This window comes from Engystomops pustulosus, chromosome 3, assembly GCF_040894005.1.
Source record: "Engystomops pustulosus chromosome 3, aEngPut4.maternal, whole genome shotgun sequence".
In the NCBI taxonomy this organism is placed as follows: Eukaryota; Metazoa; Chordata; class Amphibia; order Anura; family Leptodactylidae; genus Engystomops; species Engystomops pustulosus.
The window spans coordinates 41,281,496-41,300,199 of NC_092413.1; positions in this window are offsets into that span (position 1 = coordinate 41,281,496).

An 18,704-nucleotide genomic window follows, 5' to 3' on the forward strand; every position below is an offset into this window, starting at 1 on the left:
AATTTATTAAAATATAACTATGAATTTGTATCTATATTATAACCTGTTTAAAATTATTTATTTTGCATGGACTGTACTGTAAACATTTACATGCCAATTAAATACTAAATACTACCATACTACACTGTATGTATACAATGTACATCTATATCAATATATAGTAAATATAGATGTATAAATATAACAGTATACCCTGCCACATACACACATAGGGGGTCATTTACTAAGGGCCCGATTCGCGTTTTCCCGACGTGTTACCCGAATATTTCCGATTTGCGCCGATTGTACCTGAATTGCCCCGGGATTTTGGCGCACGCGATCGGATTGTGGCGCATCCGCGCCGGCTTGCGCGCGATGGAAATCGGGGGGCGTGGCTGAACGAAAACCCGACGTATTTAAAAACCGAAAAAGTGTCGCTTGGGAAGCGCTTACCTTCACCTGGTCCGAGGTGGTGCATTCCGGCGCGTTGAGATGATTTTCAGCGCAGCAGCGCCACCTGGTGACGGCGGAGGAACTACCTTCATAAATCCCGTCCGGACCCGAATCCTGTGCAGAGAACGCGCCGCTGGATCGCGAATGGGCCGGGTAAGTAAATCTGCCCCATAATGTATATTTTAATATATGCTTCATACTTTAAACCCTAGGTACAATGCAATTTTATTGTTGGCTACGTTTCAATAAATACTTTTCGAAAGACATGTCTCTGCATGTATTTGTGTTTTTGCCTCCTTTTAAAGCTGCAACTATAGCCTGTTCTCAGAGACTGCTGTCACGGGTGGTCCCGCGACCCATATCGCGGGTCGCGGGCTCACCCGTGCTTCTCTGCCCCCGCCAGCGCGCCGCCAGCACTGCTTACCTTCCCTGGCTCCCGGCTCCTCTTTTCCGCCGTGTGCATGCGGCCCCAAATGATAGGGCGCGCGCGCAGTCACTTCTCAAAATTTAAAGGGCCAGTTCGCCATTAATTGGCGCTGGCCATTTTGCAGAATCTATTTAAGCCTGCCTCTTCCTGCAAGCCGATGCCGGATCTTCGTGCCTAGCGGTCACGGCTAATCTCTCAGCTTTTCTGGCAGAGTTCCGGTCAGTCTTTGAAGAACCTACAAGGGCCTCTTCTGCTGAGACTGCGCTCTTGAACCTACGCCAGGGGAGTTCATCCGTGGGAGAATACGCTGTCCAGTTCCGTACACTGGCTTCGGAACTCGCCTGGAACGACGCGGCCCTGTCCGCAGCTTTCAAGAAGGGATTTTCTACTCAAGTTAAGGATGCCCTGGCCGCTCGGGATCTGCCGTCTTCCCTGAGTGGTCTTATCACCTTAGCCACCCGGATTGACGTGCGATTCAGGGAGCGTGCCGAAGAATCACGCCTTGAACAGCCCCAAGTCCGCCCACGACGTCTCCCTCGCCTGGCTCCTGCTTTCCAAAGACCGCTCCAGTCTCCTGTTGTACCATCGGCAGAGGAGCCTATGGAAGTGGACAGGGCCAGACTCTCTCCTCAGGAACGTATTAGAAGGCGTCAGGGAAACCTTTGTCTCTATTGTGCCAGTCCTGAGCATTTCTTGGGGTCTTGTCCTATCCGTCCTCAGCATCCGGGAAACGCCAGCACCTAGGGTTCTTGGGAGAAGCGTCCCTAGGTGTAAGCAAAGCTTCTCCACGCTTGATGATACTGGTGCGTCTCAGCTTTGGCACCTGCACCCAGATCCAGGTCTCTGCTTTCTTGGACTCCGGCTCCGCAGGGAACTTCGTGGATGCCACTCTGGTCTCCCGGCATCACATTCCCGTGGTTCGTCTAGAAAAGCCATTGGTCATTTCTTCGGTTAGTGGCCAAATCCTTTCCGACCCGGTCCAGTACTGCACCAAGCCTCTGTCCATGCAAGTCAGAGTTCTACATAAGGAAAGACTGTCCTTTTATGTACTTCCACGGTCCACGTCCTCCGTCCTGCTGGGCCTACCATGGTTGCAGCACCACGCCCCCGTCCTTGACTGGAGGACGGAGGAGATCCTCCAGTGGGGACCTGACTGCCAGTCTCGCTGTGTGAAAATGCCTCATCCAGTGCCTGTCCTGGCTTCGTCTGTGGCTCCCAAGGTCCTGGAGGGCCTTCCCGCTTGCTATAAGGACTATTATGACGTCTTCTCGAAGAAGCAAGCCGAGACGCTGCCACCTCACCGTCCTTACGACTGTCCTGTGGACCTGTTGCCGGGTATGTCCCCTCCGCAGGGTCGTGTGTACCCGCTCTCTGTACCAGAAACCGCAGCCATGTCGGAATATATCCAGGAGAATCTGCAGAGAGGATTCATACGTAAGTCCTCTTCCCCGGCTGGTGCATGTTTTTTCTTTGTGACCAAGAAGGACGGGTCACTCCGTCCATGCATCGACTACCGCGGTCTTAACAAGGTCACAGTTAAGAACCGCTACCCGTTGCCGCTGATTACGGAATTGTTTGATCGTCTTCATGGAGCCAAGGTCTTCTCCAAATTGGACCTTTGAGGGGCCTATAATCTTATCCGTATCCGTCAGGGAGACAAGTGGAAGACCACTTTTAATACCCGTGATGGACACTTTGAGTACCTGGTAATGCCGCTTGGACTCTGTAACGCCCCAGCCGTTTTCCAGGAATTTGTAAATGACATTTTTGCTTTATGTCTGTGTTGTGGTCTATCTGGACGATATCCTGGTATTCTCTCCGGACCTAGAGACACACCAAGTGCACGTACGGCAGGTTCTCAATCGTCTAAGGGCCAATCGTCTCTACGCCAAACTCGAAAAATGTCAATTTCATCAGCGGAGTATTCCATTTCTCGGCTACATCATCTCCGACAGAGGTCTCCAGATAGATCCTGCAAAGCTGTCAGCGGTTCTTCAGTGGCCCCGTCCAGTAGGACTGCGTGCAATACAGCGGTTCCTGGGATTTGCAAATTACTACCGGCAGTTCATCCCACACTTCTCCTCGCTGGTGTCTCCTATTGTGGCGCTCACCAAGAAGGGTGCCAACCCCCGTCTCTGGCCTTCGTCTGCTGAAGAGGCCTTTACAAAATTAAAGTCTATGTTTGCTTCTGCTCCAGTCCTGGTGCGTCCCGACACTGAGAAGCCTTTCAATCTGGAAGTAGATACCTCCTCTGTAGGGGCCGGTGCTGTGCTGACACAGAAAAGTTCCAAGGGCCGAACCGTCACTTGTGGATTTTTTTCTAAGACGTTCTCCCCTGCTGAGAGAAACTATTCTATAGGGGACCGAGAACTGTTGGCGATTAAGCTCGCCTTAGAAGAATGGCGCTATCTTCTGGAGGGAGCTCGGTTTCCAGTCAGCATCTATACGGACCATAAGAACCTTCTCTATCTCCAGACTGCTCAGCGACTCAATCCTCGTCAAGCTCGCTGGTCACTCTTCTTTGCCCTTTTCGACTTCCTTATTCATTTCCGCCCGGCCGAGAAGAACATCAAGGCAGACGCCCTCTCTCGTGCCTCGGATGTCATTAGAGAGGAACCGGCTCCTCGGCATGTCATTCCTCCTGATCAACTGGTACTGGCCGCACCTGTGGATCTTCGTCAGCTTCCCCCTGGCAAGACATATGTAAAACCTGCTCTACGGAGGAAGATTCTGTCTTGGGGACATTGCTCCTGTGTGGCTGGGCATCCTGGGGTGCAGCGCTCTCTCTCCCTCATTTCCCGATTCTACTGGTGGCCAGAGCTGGCCAAGGATGTTCGGGACTTTGTGGGTTCCTGTGCTTCCTGTGCCCGGAATAAGCCATCACGTTTCAAGCCTGCTGGTCTTCTTCTACCGTTGCCGATACCCAGCTTCCCGTGGACTCACGTGGCGATGGACTTTGTCACAGACTTACCGCCTTCATCAGGCAACACCGTCACCTGTGTGGTAACCGACCGTTTTTCTAAAATGTCGCATTTTGCCCCTCTGCCAGGCCTGCCGTCTGCTCCACACCTTGCCAGCCAGTTCTTCACCCATATCTTCCACTTGCATGGACTTCCGTTGCACATTGTCTCAGACCGTGGGGTCCAATTTGTCTCCCGCTTCTGGCGATCCCTATGCAATCAGTTACAAGTGAGACTGGACTTCTCTTCTGCGTACCATCCACAGTCAAATGGACAAGTGGAGAGAGTTAACCAAACTTTGGGCTGTTACCTGCGTCACTTTGTCTCTGCCCGTCAGGACGATTGGTCCGCTTTTCTACCATGGGCAGAGTTCTCATATAACTCCCTGGACTCGGAGTCTGCCGGTGCTTCACCTTTCTTTATTGTGTATGGAAGACATCCACGTCCACCTCTACCCCTCTCCGTGTCTGCTGATGTTCCTGCTGTGGAGGAGTTGGTAGCAGATTTTAAGACTATTTGGGAACAGACTCAGCAGTCCCTGCTTCAGGCATCTGCCCGCACCAAGGCTCAGGCCAATAAGAAACGCAGGCCTCCTCCCATCTTCTCTCCAGGGGATAAAGTGTGGCTGTCTTCAAAATATGTTCGCTTGAAGATTCCCAGCTACAAACTTGGTCCCCGCTATCTGGGTCCATTTGAGGTGCTGAAGCGCATTAACCCCGTGGCCTATAAGCTATGCCTCCCTCCCACCATGCGCATCCCAAACTCATTCCATGTCTCCCTGCTCAAGCCCGTTGTCCTGAACCGCTTCTCCCGGCAAGTTCCTCCCCCCACTCCAGTGGCGGACTCCGCCGACACCTATGAGGTAAAGGAGATCCTGGACATGAAAACGGTAAGGGGGAGGCGGTTCTTCTTGGTTGACTGGAAGGGGTTTGGGCCAGAGGAGAGATCTTGGGAGCCAGAGGACAATATATTGGACCGTGATCTCCTGCAAGGATTTCTCCAGCCGAGGAGGAGGGGGAGGCCGAAGGGGGGGGGGTACTGTCTCGGGTGGTCCCGCGACCCATATCGCGGGTCGCGGGCTCACCCGTGCTTCTCTGCCCCCGCCAGCACGCCGCCAGCGCTGCTTACCTTCTCCGGCTCCCGGCTCGCTCCCTTCCGCCGTGCGCACGCGGCCCCGAATGATAGGGCGCGCGCGGTCACTTCTCAAAATTTAAAGGGCCATTGTGCCATTAATTGGCACTGGCCATTTTGCAGAATTTATTTAAGCCTGCCTCTTCCTGCAAGCCCCTGCCGGATCTTCATGCCTAGCGCCCTAGAGAAAGCTTTCCTGATGCTTTGTGCTCTTCTTGTGAATTCCCGTTGTGACCCCGATTCCGTTTCTGATATTGCTCCTTTGCCGCCTGCCCTGACCTGTTGGTACGTCTCTGACTCTGATCCTGTACTGCCTGTCCTGACCTCCTGCCTGTCCCCGACTACGAGATTGCCTGCCGTTTCTGTACCTCGACCTTGGCTGCCACTGCGGACAAGTCACGCCTGTGGAACGACCTGGTGGTACCACCCCGCAGCTTGTCTAACCCGCTTTGCGGCGGGCTCTGGTGAAAACCGGGTACCACTTAGACTCCGGTCCCAGGTAGTGGCTTGTGCCATCGTCCGCAGTGGTTCAGAGGATCCACAACCTCACAGACCCTGACAACTGCTGCACTCTGCATATGTGCACAGCTACAGTCTCTTCCCACAGGAGGAGGATCAGTCATATTATGCTTCTGCAGCTCCTCCTATTCAGCAGAGCTCATTGAGTGAGAGTCTGGGCTCAATACAAAAGTAAATAGCAGGACTGCTGATTCACTGGATTTACATTCAGAAATTATCCACAAAGCAGTAAAAGCACATGGAAATTTATGTAAAGATGTGGCCAACTCCTTTAAATGTATCTTCTAGTAATTTTGTCTTCTGAGCATTTATTAAGTGCTGTATATTGTGATGGATTTTTAAGGAATGGCAGGTAGGTTGATAGTTGGACTTGTCATTCCATCCCCTCCCATAAACACCTTATGTATAGTCCTAAAGAAGCTCTGGTGTGGAATGTTTGAACATTTGTAATGGAAGTGACAGGATAGTTTCTGCTGTAAAAGTCGAATATCAAAAAATGCCCCCCCCCCACACACAAAGTTAATAAGATATATACAATGTGCTGCGATTTTATGCATAAACAGCCCAAATTGAAAATATTAGAGATGTACATTTATGTTTGGATTATAGAGTTTGCAGCACAATCCCACTAAGATAGCAGATACATTGCTCATTCCAAATTAATTCTACCATATACAGTGCCCCAAATGTATAGTGTCTTTAAAATTGTAATATTGTGCCTGTCATGAATAATTATAATGGCAATTTACATGTATACTATACCAGAGCACAGCTTAGTACATGAATACAACACCAGTATGGAGTCCAATACATAAATATATATAAGACCTTACAGCTAACAGTGCACATGAGAATCATGAGGTCTAAGGAACTGCCCAAGCAGCTCAGAGACAGAACTGTAGCAAGGCCAAGGTTTCAAAAAATTTCTACAGCACACAAGATTCCTAAGAGCCAACCACAACTCTTCCTTGACCTAGCTGTCCAGCCAAACTGGGGCTGAGCTCCAGAGATGCAGTAGGGAGATGGGAGAAATTTCCACAAAGTCAACTATCACTGCAGCCCTCCTCTAGTTGGGGTTTTGTGGAAGAGTACACTGACAAAAGCCTCTCCTCAGTGCAGGACATATTAAGACCACATACAGTTTGCAAAAAAAACACATAAATGACTCTCAGACCATTATGTGTGGCAAAAACCAGGCACTTCTCATCACCTGCCAAATACAATCCCAACAGTGAAACATGGTTGTGGCAACATCTCAGTATTGCGAGTACAATGTGTTACATGGGGCAGAGAACTCTGGGAAGGAGAAAGGAACACCCTCAATCACATGTGCAGACCTGTAAGCCTATCAGCGACTGGCAGGCTTATGTGATGTCACACAGACTATAAAAGAGCCAGCCATTTTCTAATCTCGGCACTTCACACTTCATGTGCTGCGGGGGAAGAAATAACCTTTTAATGGTCCCACAACATGTTTCAGCCTAGAAATTAAACCTTCATCGGGTGCTAACAAAAGCATGTGTAAACAAGTTATATATTGTAAGATGTTAAGGTTTTTGTTGCATAACTATGAAGATGAGAGCAATGGGATGTCTAAACTTGAAAGAGGACTTGCTGTATTTTAACTATATATTGATGAGCTGAGTGCACTGGGGGGTACCCTAGTGAATATCTAAATAGAAAAGGAATCTTTTTTTCATAACCTCTATATGATAGTAATTGAATGATATCTGCCGTCGTGAAAATCTACAGAAAGAAAAGGGATGAAATAACAAACTACTTACCTAGAGTTGAAAGTGTTGTATGGATGAGAAGCGCCGCTTGCATGACTGGAAGAAAAGAAATCCTATAAACCCGAGGCTTTGGTAAGTATTGGTTTGGAAAGACAATCGGCTGTAAATATAATGCTGCTTGTTGTATATGGGGAGAAAATAAATAATTATTATTATGTTTAACCCCTTACCTCCACATCTGTATTCCATGTTAATGCCTAACCCATTTTTCAGGGTTTTTTTTTGTCAATTTCTTTACAAAGCCAAAACTTTTTAATTTTCCAGTCAATAAAGCTGTAAAGGATGTTATTTTTTTTTCGGGGGGGGGGGGGGCTTTCACTGGACCTCAGGCTGCCGTGCGACATCATTGGTACCCTGCAATTACAGCACGCTCCGTCTGCAGCTGCATAGACACGGCAGTCCAGGTTTGACCGCAATGTCTACGAAGTTAAACACCGAGGATCGGAGCTCTTCTGATCCCGGGTGTTAGTGCCGGGCCAAAGCTATGATAATACAGCCTATCCCCAGCACCAGCAGGACCCAATGTCCTGAAATCTTTTTCTCGTGTTTAAGACCTCAGCATTGATTACACAAAAACATGTTTGAGTGACATCAATAAGTGGGACTGTCTAGATACATCTCACTTGTTTATGGAAATCTTAATTAAAAATCATACTAATTCTGTAAAAGTGTTGGATTGTAATTCATTCCAGTAATGTGAAAATTGATTACCGTATATACTCGTGTATAAGCCGAGATTTGCAGCACAAAAAATGTGCTGAAAAAATTCACCTCGGTTTATACACGAGTCAACTAAGAAAAAAAATTAAAAATACTCACCCTCCGGTGTCCGGATCCTCGGCGGCAGCTCCCGATTCTCGGCAGCGGCTCCGCTCCTCTCTTCTTTCTTCACTGGCGGCTCCCGGGCTCTTTGCTTACTTCGCTAGCTGGCAGTCTCGTTCATGCGATCTGCTGACGGGTGCACACTATGATGCGGCGCTGTCGCCGCTGATGACGTCATCGGCGGCGACACTGCCGCATCATAGTGTGCGCCCACCCGCAGATCGCATGGACGCGACTGCCGGCTAGCGAAGTAAGCAAAGACACCGGGAGCCGCCATTGAAGAAAGAAGAGAGGAGCTGCCACCGAGGTTCGGAAGCCGCCGCCAGGACCGGGAGCCACCGCCGAGGACCGGGAGCCGTGCCGAGCATCAAAGGTGAGTATCGTCGGAGGGTGAGTATTAAGTTTGTTTTTTTTATTCACTTGGCATACTGGGGGCAGGCTGTATACTACTATTGGGGCAGGCTGTGTACTTCTATTGGGGCAGGCTGTATACTACTATTGGGGCAGGCTGTATACTACTATTGGGGCAGGCTGTATACTACATGGGGGCAGGCTGTATACTACTATTAGGGCAGGCTGTATACTACTATTGGGGCAGGCTGTATACTACTATTGGGGCAGGCTGTATACTACTATTGGGGCAGGCTGTATACTACATGGGGGCAGGCTGTATACTACTTGGGGGAAGGCTGTATACTACTTGGGGGCAGGCTGTATACTACTTGGGGGAAGGCTGTATGCTACAGGGGGCAGGCAGGCTGTATTATACAGGGGGCAGGATGGCTGTATACTACAGGGGGCAGGCTGGCTGTATACTACAGGGGGCAGGCTGGCTGTATACTACAGGGGGCTGGCTGGCTGTATACTACACCCTCGGCTTATACTCGAGTCAATTGGTTTTTCCAGTTTTTGGTGTTAAAATTAGGGGGTCTCGGCTTATACTCGGGTCGGCTTATACTCGAGTATATATGGTATTAGTAATTAGCGGACTCAAACCACAATGTTCAGGTCCGTACTTGTGTCAGAAGTTCAGGTCTGGGTTTGGTTGTTAATACTTGCACATATCACAGGTGTTAACTGTTTAATTCCACTGGTGGCATTTAGATTTCTGTGGCATGTGCATGCTGGCACTTATATGCGCACTGCATGATGCACAGCCATTTTAGGGATGGTAGCCCCCAAAGTAAAACATTACTCTAGAAATGTATTTCTTGTGAAGCATTTACTTAAATATAAAAGTTGTTAAGTGGGAGATTGATACTGTATACTAGTTGCCAGAGTGAACTTATAACTAGTTGGAAAATCACATTTGCTGCAAATCGTCAGTTATTTTGGTAGAACACTGATTTAGCTACAATGATATATATCCTCTAATCATATTCAATTGGGCAGATTTAACACTTCGGTTCACATTTACTAAAAACAGTGCAGTGTGTACTATGTGCAGTTTGCCTGTGTAGTGTGCAGAGGGCGCCAGATTCAGGATTTGTGCCACACGTTCTTCATGAATCTGCCACCCTCTGCGCTGCTCCAACAGAGTGCACCAATTTTTTTTTTTTTAGGGCACCTTTAACATACGGCTTATGAAAATTCTGTCAAACTTTGCTGTTTTTATCTATTTTGCACACTGATTTTTTTTTTATAGCAGCTTTGACTTGATTAATGTGGCATTCAAATTGGCACATGACATATTGATGGCTGGTTTTGCAACTTTTCAAAGTGTAGCCTAAATTTACCATAATTAATAAATATCTTCTGGATTCACATGATAAATCAGAAGTAATTGTCTAAAGTGAAAAAAAAGAAGTGAGTTGGCAAACAGTCACAAATTAGGTGCATTAAAAGATGTTGAGTATCTGTACAGTTATCAACAATAAATTATTTGTAATTACTTGTACGATGTATGTATTTTATGGCTATGTGCTTTTTTGTTTCATCATGTCTTTATATAATATACTTTCATCGATTTAGATAATATTCTTAGTGCTGTAGCTTATTCTCTTCCTTCCAACATGAGTTTATTAAGGTCAAGAAATGATTGCAAATTTGCTGCAATTTATTACACGTGTGTTTTAGGAAACACAGCTTCATTTGCAATGGTGATTTACTGTATCTTCACTGCATATTATACTGTGACAAAGATAAATCAACAATACTTTATTAATTTGCGGAGGTGATGAACCATCTTTATTATTAAATTTGTATCTTATAAAGATAATTCAATTTGCAAGTGTACTAATTTAAAATGCACAGATATAAGCTACATTACTGGCCTGTTTTAAAGTAGATAAGAATAGGAACAAATTAAGGTCTCTATTTATTAGTAAATGATTTGGCCACAATTATATCTTTCTGCAATTAAATTGCAGATTGGTGAATGTTTAAATACAAAATACTTAAATACTTGTGTACGTTTCCTTCTTAAAGTACCAGTTCATTCAAACATACAAATTAAATGAGAATCATTTTTTAAGATTTTTTTAGGCCCCATGTACACCAATGTATGGGGGGGCGTATGTATGGCCGCAGGCTTGCGGGTGTACATACGTCCTCCATAGACAACAATGGCCGCACTGATCGTTACGGTACCACTCTGTACATGTGAAAAAGATAGGACATGTCCTATCTTTCCCTGTGTTACGGCCCGTACAATGTGGATCTCTATGGGGTCAACCCTCCTTTTCTCCATTGGCGCCGGATCCCCCCGGCTACAGCCCGGCAGGCATACATTCATGTGCATGTGGCCTTACTCTTTTAAAATTATAGTCGAACAGAAGTACTGTATTAGCATTTATTTTTTGGTATCTACTTACGAAATACATTATTTCTTTTAATCTACATTGCTATGTACAGTTTCTCTGTTATTTATTTATTAATAATTGACAACTTGGTGTTATTATTTTAGGTTTGTACCTATTCACTCTGGCATGATCTAATCTAAGTTTTTATTTACGCACTTCACGCACTTCACGCACTTAGCGATGCCTCTTAGATTTAATAGAATATAGACATATACTGTAGTATTCCAAATCAGGACATATTTTGGCTAGAGATGAGCGAACATACTCGTCCGAGCTTGATGCTCGTTCGAGCATTAGCGTACTCGAAACTGCTCGTTGCTCGGACGAGTATTTCGCCAGCTCGAGAAAATGGCATCTCCCGCCGTTTTGCTTTTTGGCGGCCAGAAACAGAGCCAATCACAAGCCAGGAGACTCTGCACTCCACCCAGCATGACGTGGTACCCTTACACGTCGATAACAGTGGTTGGCTGGCCAGATCAGGTGACCCTGGGATAGACTAGCCCCTGCCCGCGCTGCTCGCGTCATTCTCTGTCTGGATGCCGCTAGGGAGAGAGCTGCTGCTGGTCAGGGAAAGCGTTAGGGTGTTCTATTAGAATAGTGTTAGGCAGGAGTGATTCTACAAGAACCCAACAGCCCTTCTTAGGGCTACAATAACGTTTTATTTTCCTTTTTTTTTGGTTTGCTTGTGGCTGGGCTTGCTGCTATTAGTAGTGCAGTTAGTACCATATTGTGAGTAATTTGCAGGGAGACTTGTGTTTAGCTCTTAGTGACACACATATCCACCTCAAACACCGAAGTGGGACAATTTATTAGGGGTTTGATTTGAATTACGCCGAGTCTGCTGATTTTTTTTTTTTTACGTTTATTTCTTTTTAGAACTCATAGTAATCTGCCAAAGCAGTGTGCTTTGAGTGTGGGCTAGAAAATAGCCATAGGAGAACCCCAACGGCTTATTTAGGCCTACAATAGCGTTATATTTTCCTCTTTTTTTGGTTTGCTTGTGGCTGGGCTTGCTGGTATTAGTAGTGCAGCTAGTACCATATTGTGAGGAATTTGCAGGGAGACTTGTGTTTAGCTCTTAGTGACACACATATCCACCCCAAACACCGAAGTGGGACAATTTATTAGGGGTTTGATTTGAATTAGGCAGAGTCTGCTGATTTATTTTTTTTTACGTTTATTTCTTTTTAGAACTCACAGTAATCTGCCAAAGCAGTGTGCTTTGAGTGTGGGCTAGAAAATAGCCATAGGAGAACCCCAACGGCTTACTTAGGCCTACAATAGCGTTATATTTTCCTTTTTTTTGTTTGCTTGTGGCTGGGCTTGCTGGCATTAGTAGTGCAGCTAGTACCATATTGTGAGGAATTTGCAGGGAGACTTGCGACCGTTGTGTTTAGCTCTTAGTGACACACATATCCACCTCAAACACCGAAGTGGGACAATTTATTAGGGGTTTGATTTGAATTACGCCGAGTCTGCTGATTTTTTTTTTTTGAATTAGGCACAGTCTTTTGATTTATTTTTTTTTACGTTTATTTCTCTTATAACTCAAAGTCATCTGGCACAGCACAAAATCCAGTTGTGTGCTGTCAGTGTAGGTTAGAAACTAGCTAAAGCAATAGGATAGCATCGTTTTGTTTAAAAAATAAACACAAAAACAAAAAATTTTGAAGTTTACACTTTAATTTTGAAAATGTTAAACCCGAGGGCTAGGGGTAGAGGACGAGGGCGTGGACGTGGGCGTCCAACTACTGCAGGGGTCAGAGGCCGTGGTCCTGGGCGGGGTGAGACACCACCTGCTGATAAGGGAGCAGGGGAACGCCGCAGAGCTACACTCCCTAGGTTCATCATGTTTCAAGTTACTGGGACTCGTGGTAGAGCACTGTTGAGGCCAGAACAGTGCGAAGAGGTGATGTCGTGGATTGCGGACAATGCCATTTGTCCACCAGTCAGTCTTCCACGCAGTCCACCCATGTCACTGAAATCAGCACTCCTCCAGCTCCTCCACCTCAGCCTCCTTCCCCCCAGCCTGCCCCCTCCCGGCAAAATTTGGCATTTGAAGCGGCATACTCTGAGGAACTGTTTTCTGGACCCTTCCCACAGTCACAAACCACTTGTCCGGTTGCTGCTGAGCAATTTTCCGATGCCCAGGTTTTCCACCGGCCGCAGTCTGTGGGTGATGATGACATTATTGACGTAGTGGAAGAAGTGTGTAAAGAGGTGTCAGATGATGAGGAGACACGGTTGTCAGACAGTGGTGAAGTTGTTGTCAGGGCAGGAAGTCCGAGGGGGGAGCAGACTGAGGGATTGGAGGATGATGAGGTGACAGACCCAAGCTGGGTTGATAGGCTGGGTGAACACAGTGCTTCTGAGATGGAGGCGAGTCCTATAGCAGAACAGGTTGGAAGAGGCAGTGGTGGGGCCAGACGGAGAGGCAGGGCCAGAGCTGGTGCATCAGCGCCAAATGTTGCCCGTAGTCATGCTCCCGTGGCGAGGGCTAGATTTTCAGAAGTCTGGAGGTTCTTTAAAGAAACACCGGATGACCGATGGACTGTGGTGTGCAACCTTTGCCAAACCAGGATACGCAGGGGTTCCACCACTACTAGCTTAACTACCACCAGTATGCGCAGGCATATGAATGCTAAACACCCCACTGAATGGCACCAAGCCCATTCACCTCCGGCCGGGCACACCACTGCTCCTTCCCCTGTGTCATCTGCTAGTCAGCCCCCTGCCCAGGACCACGGCCCAAACACCTCCCGTGCGAAAACCCCATCTTCGCCTCCACGATCCTCCACAGCATCCACCAGCGTTCATCTCTCCATACCCCAGACGCTGGAGCGCAAAAGGAAGTATAGCGCAACCCACCCACACGCCCAAGCCCTCAACGTCCACATCTCCAAGTTACTTAGTCTGGAGATGCTGCCCTATAGGCTGGTAGAGACCGAGGCCTTTCAAAACCTCATGGCGGCGGCCGCCCCTTGGTATTCGGTCCCCAGCTGCCACTACTTTTCCCGATGTGCCGTCCCAGCCCTGCACAAGCACCTGTCAGAGAACATCATCCGTGCCCTGACCAACGACGTTTCTGACAAGGTCCACCTGACCACGGACACGTGGACGAGTGCTGCCGGGCAGGGCCACTATATATCGCTGACGGCACATTGGGTTAACTTGGTGGAGGCTGGGACCGAGTCTGACCCTGGGGCTGCTCATATATTGCCAAAGGCCTACTATGCCTCCTCCTCCTCCCACCCCTCCCCTACCTCCTCCTCCGAATTACCATCCAGGTAATCCTCCGAATTACAATCCAAGAGACAGGGGCTTGGATTGGCGAAAGCTCGCCTGGCAGCGGAGCGCCAGCTCCATCTCAAGATCCAACTAATATAGTTTTAACTGCAGCACCTTTAATCTACTACTAGTTCACTGCCTCCATACATGTTCCCCTTATCAAACGAGCTGTGTCAGGCAGAATTTTGGGTTGTTTTCATGGCTTCCACATCAAACTTGTTAACTTTGTCGCCACTCTGCTGTGTAATCCACAAAATATACTGGCAAACTTTTATCATTTAACGATATTATTTCAGCGCTTCTTGCTCACCTCCTTTGGTTCCTCTCTGCTACCCATCTGTTTGCATTCCCCTCACCCGCCATAACCCAAACTTATAAGAACGCTACTACACTTGATCTTATACAAAAGGTTCTTAGAAGTGCTGTTTGGGGAGTAGCCGAGAGACAGGGGCTTTGATAGGCGAAAGCTCGCCTGGCAGCGGGGCGCCAGCTCCATCTCAAGATCCAACTAACATAGTTTTTACTGCAGTACCTTTAATCTACTACTAGTTCACTGCCTTCATACATGGTTCCCTTATCAAACGAGCTGTGTCAGGCAGAATTTTCAGGTGTTTCACCAGATACATAGTGAAACTCGGCCCATCTGTCGCCGCCATGCTGGAGACCTGAAGTTGCAATCATAGCAGCGCAATATGGATGCCCCATACTGTCACTCTTAATCATGGAACCATTTCCGAAAAAAAAAAATTAAAAATAGAACCACTATGCTATTCCATTATTCCTAGGTGAAATATTCAAACAACCCGGCCTGCTTTGAAAATTATAATTTTTTCAAAGTAAACGCTTCTGGCCCCCAGGCCCATTTTGGGTGGGGAGGAGCCGAGAGACAGGGGCTTTGACAGGCGAAAGCTCTCCTGGCAGTGGACCGCCAGCTCCATCCCAAGATTAGGCAGCCTCAGAGGCATCCATGCATGCTGCCCCTGCTGTTTCCTGTCCATTTTGCCTCCACGATCCTCCACAGCGTCCACCAATGTCTCATTTCAACTCTCTATACCCCAGACGCTGGAGCACGAGAGGATATGCAGCACATCATCCCCTTATCAAACGAGCTGTGTCAGGCAGAATTTTCAGGTGTTTCACCAGATACATAGTGGAACTCGGCCCATCTGTCGCCGCCATGCTGGAGACCTGAAGTTGCAATCATAGCAGCGCAATATGAATGCCCCATACTGTCGCTCTTAATCATGGAAGTCGTCTCCATGGCTGCCTCCACATGTCGTCCCCTTATCAAAAGAGCTGTGTCAGGCTCATTTTTCGGGTGTTTTTACCAGATACGTTATGGAACTCGGTCACTATGTCGCCACCATGCTGTGTTATCGACTAAATATACCGTCAACCTTTTGTTCACATAGGAAATCATTTCACCTCCTTTGGAGTGTGTCGCCATGAGACTCTCTAGCCTGCCACTGCTGCCGCTGCCTCTGCATGCCGTCCCCTATAGTGTCAGGGTCAATTATTGCATGTTTTAGATGCTATCTAGCCTCATTCGGTCACTCTGTCATGGCCATGCTGTTGCCCATAATTTTTGCATAATGGTGCGATTAAGCAGCCTCAGAGGCATCCATGCATGCTGCCCCTGCTGTTTCCTGTCCATTTCCGTGGTGTTTCCATCCTTTTCTGAGGTTCCCAGGTGTTTGGCCAAGCTTCCCTATGCAGAGCCTTGGTCTCCTTGAAAAATGCTCGAGTCTCCCATTGACTTCAATGGGGCTCGTTATTCGAGACGAGCACTCGAGCATCGGGAAAAGTTCGTCTCGAATAACGAGTACCCGAGCATTTTAGTGCTCGCTCATCTCTAGTTTCGGTCCATCCTCAAACATTTGTCAACTGATGTTAACATACAAACATGCAATACATAATAAAGCAAGTGAATAGGTCACCTACTATTGATGGCATGCTCCAGCTGGGGTGCAATGTAACCTGGGGATGTGTCGACAAATGAAATACTGCACAATCCGTTTGTGGAGGTAAAAGAGAAATAACCAATTAGAAACATTGCATCATACATATATATCAGCATAAGATACATTTCAAATTAATTCAGGATACGTTTGCAATTTTTCAAATTCATTCATATATATTTACAAAATTACTAATTAATTCAAGATACATTTGCAATATTCTAATCCCCGTTCCAGAGTATACAATGCATGAATCCAATACACCTCAATGGGGCTTATTTACTAAGAGTCCACGGCCATACTGTCGTTGGTTTTTCCAACGCTTTAGGGATTCGTGCCGCTGGGACAGGTATTTAACTGGGGATTATGCCGCACACGATGGGATTGTAGCGCGGCTGCCCTGGCTTTCATGTGACAGAAATTTTCAGAGGATCCGTTTGAGTGTGGGATTTAACTTTCAAATTGTGTCAAGAGACCAAGCACTTACATACACCGGGAAGAAGAAGGTGAACTCCGTTGGACCTGAGCGGGGAAGCGACACATGCACATTAGTGCATTATGCACTCTCATGAACTCCGCAGGACTGGGCAAGTAAATGTTCCCCAATGCATCTCAAAAGTTGCTAAATATTACCACCCTGTCTGGATGGTGTAATTTGCTCTATTACCACATATTTCAATTAAGCATAGAATGGCTCATAGAGTGTAATGGTATGGAAAAAGTAGAAACATCTGATTACACCTAATACTGGAGTTATGTTAGATATTTTCATTTATATACAAATAGCCACAAGGGCATTTTATTAGATAAACAACATTTGTTTATTCACATGTGAAAAAGCCTTTTACCTTAACCCTTTCACGACCCGTGACGTAATAGCACGTCACGGGTCGGCCGCGGGTGCATGGAGAGGGCTCACGTGCTGAGCCCTCTCCATAGCCGGTAAGTCTTTGCTGCATATTGCTGCAAAGGCTTACCGGTAACACCCGCGATCGGTGCTAGCACCGATCGCAGGTGTTTTCACCTCGATCGCCGCCGGCAATGCTGCCGGCGGCTTCAAAAGGATGGCGGCGCGTGGGCGCCGCCATCTTTTCGAGGATCGCCGCTCCCCGTGACGTCATCGGGGAGCGGCGATCCGTCGCCATGGTAACCTCGGGTCTCGCGAAGACCCGAGGCTACTTCAGGTTAACCCATGCATTACAATGTGCTATCAGCACATTGTAATGTATGAGTAGTAAAATCCCCATATACTGCCATACTGTAGTATGGCAGTATATGATAGGATCGTGCAGACCCCCTAGGGTTAAAGTACCCTAGGGAGTCTGAAAAGTACTAAAAATAAAAATAAAAAAAAGTTAAAAAAAAAATATATAATAAAAAACCCTAAAAACTCAAATCACCCCCCTTTCCATAGAACTGATATAAAAATAAATAAACAGTAAAAATCATAAACACATTAGGTATCGCCGCGTCCGAAAATGCCCGATCTATCAAAATATGATAACGGTTTTTCACTGCGTTTAATCCCGTAACGGAAAATCGCGCCCAAAGTTGAAAATGGCACTTTTTTTGTAATTTAAAAAAATTAAAAAATTCTATAAAAAGTGATCACAAGGTCGAACAGTCCTAAAATTGATAACATTGTAAATGTCATCAAAATCCGCAAAAAACGACACCACCCACAGCTCAGTAAACCAAAGTATAAAAAAGTTATTAGCGCCAGAAGATGGCAAAATCCCCAAAAAATTTTTGTACAGGAGGTTTTAATTTTTTTAAATGTATGAAAACATTATAAAACCTATACAAATTTGGTATCCCCGTAATCGTACCGACCCAAAGAATAACGTAGACATGTCATTTGGGGCGCACAGTGAAATCCGTAAGATCCAAGCCCACAAGAAGGCGGCACAAATGCGTTTTTTTACCAATTTCACTGCATTTGGAATTTTTTTCTTGCTTCCTAGTACACTGCATGGAATATTCAATACCATCTCTATGAAGTTCAATTTGTTACGCAGAAAATAAGCCGTCACACAGCTCTGGACATGGAAAAAAAGTTATGGATTTTTGATCATGGGGAGTAAAAAATTAAAATGAAAAAACAAAAAAGGGCCAGGTCCTGAAAGGGTTAAAGGGGCGGCTTTCCTATTGCAAATCAGTGGGAGATTCTTAAACTCATCTATATCAGGATTTGCTGTCTGAAAGAAATTCCAGTGTTTCCTCACAATGCCATCTACCTAAATGAGTGATATTGGGGCGGAAACACCCTCTGCTTTGCTTTCTCTCATATTCTGAACTACTTAGTGCTCCATACTCTTTGTGTATAGATTCGTAGCTAATCCCTCATTACCATTTTGCTGACTAATCTTTCCCGGTGCATGATTTTGCGACACAATTTGAAAGTTAAATCCTGCGGTCAGTCCGAATCAGTTGGATTGTCCGATGGCATGCCCCCCCCCCCCCAATTTCTGTTGCGTGAAAGCCACCGCAGCTGCAAAAAATTCAATTGCGTGCGACACAATGCCAGCGCAGACCCCTGTTAAATACCTGTCACAGCCGTGCTAAAACTGAAA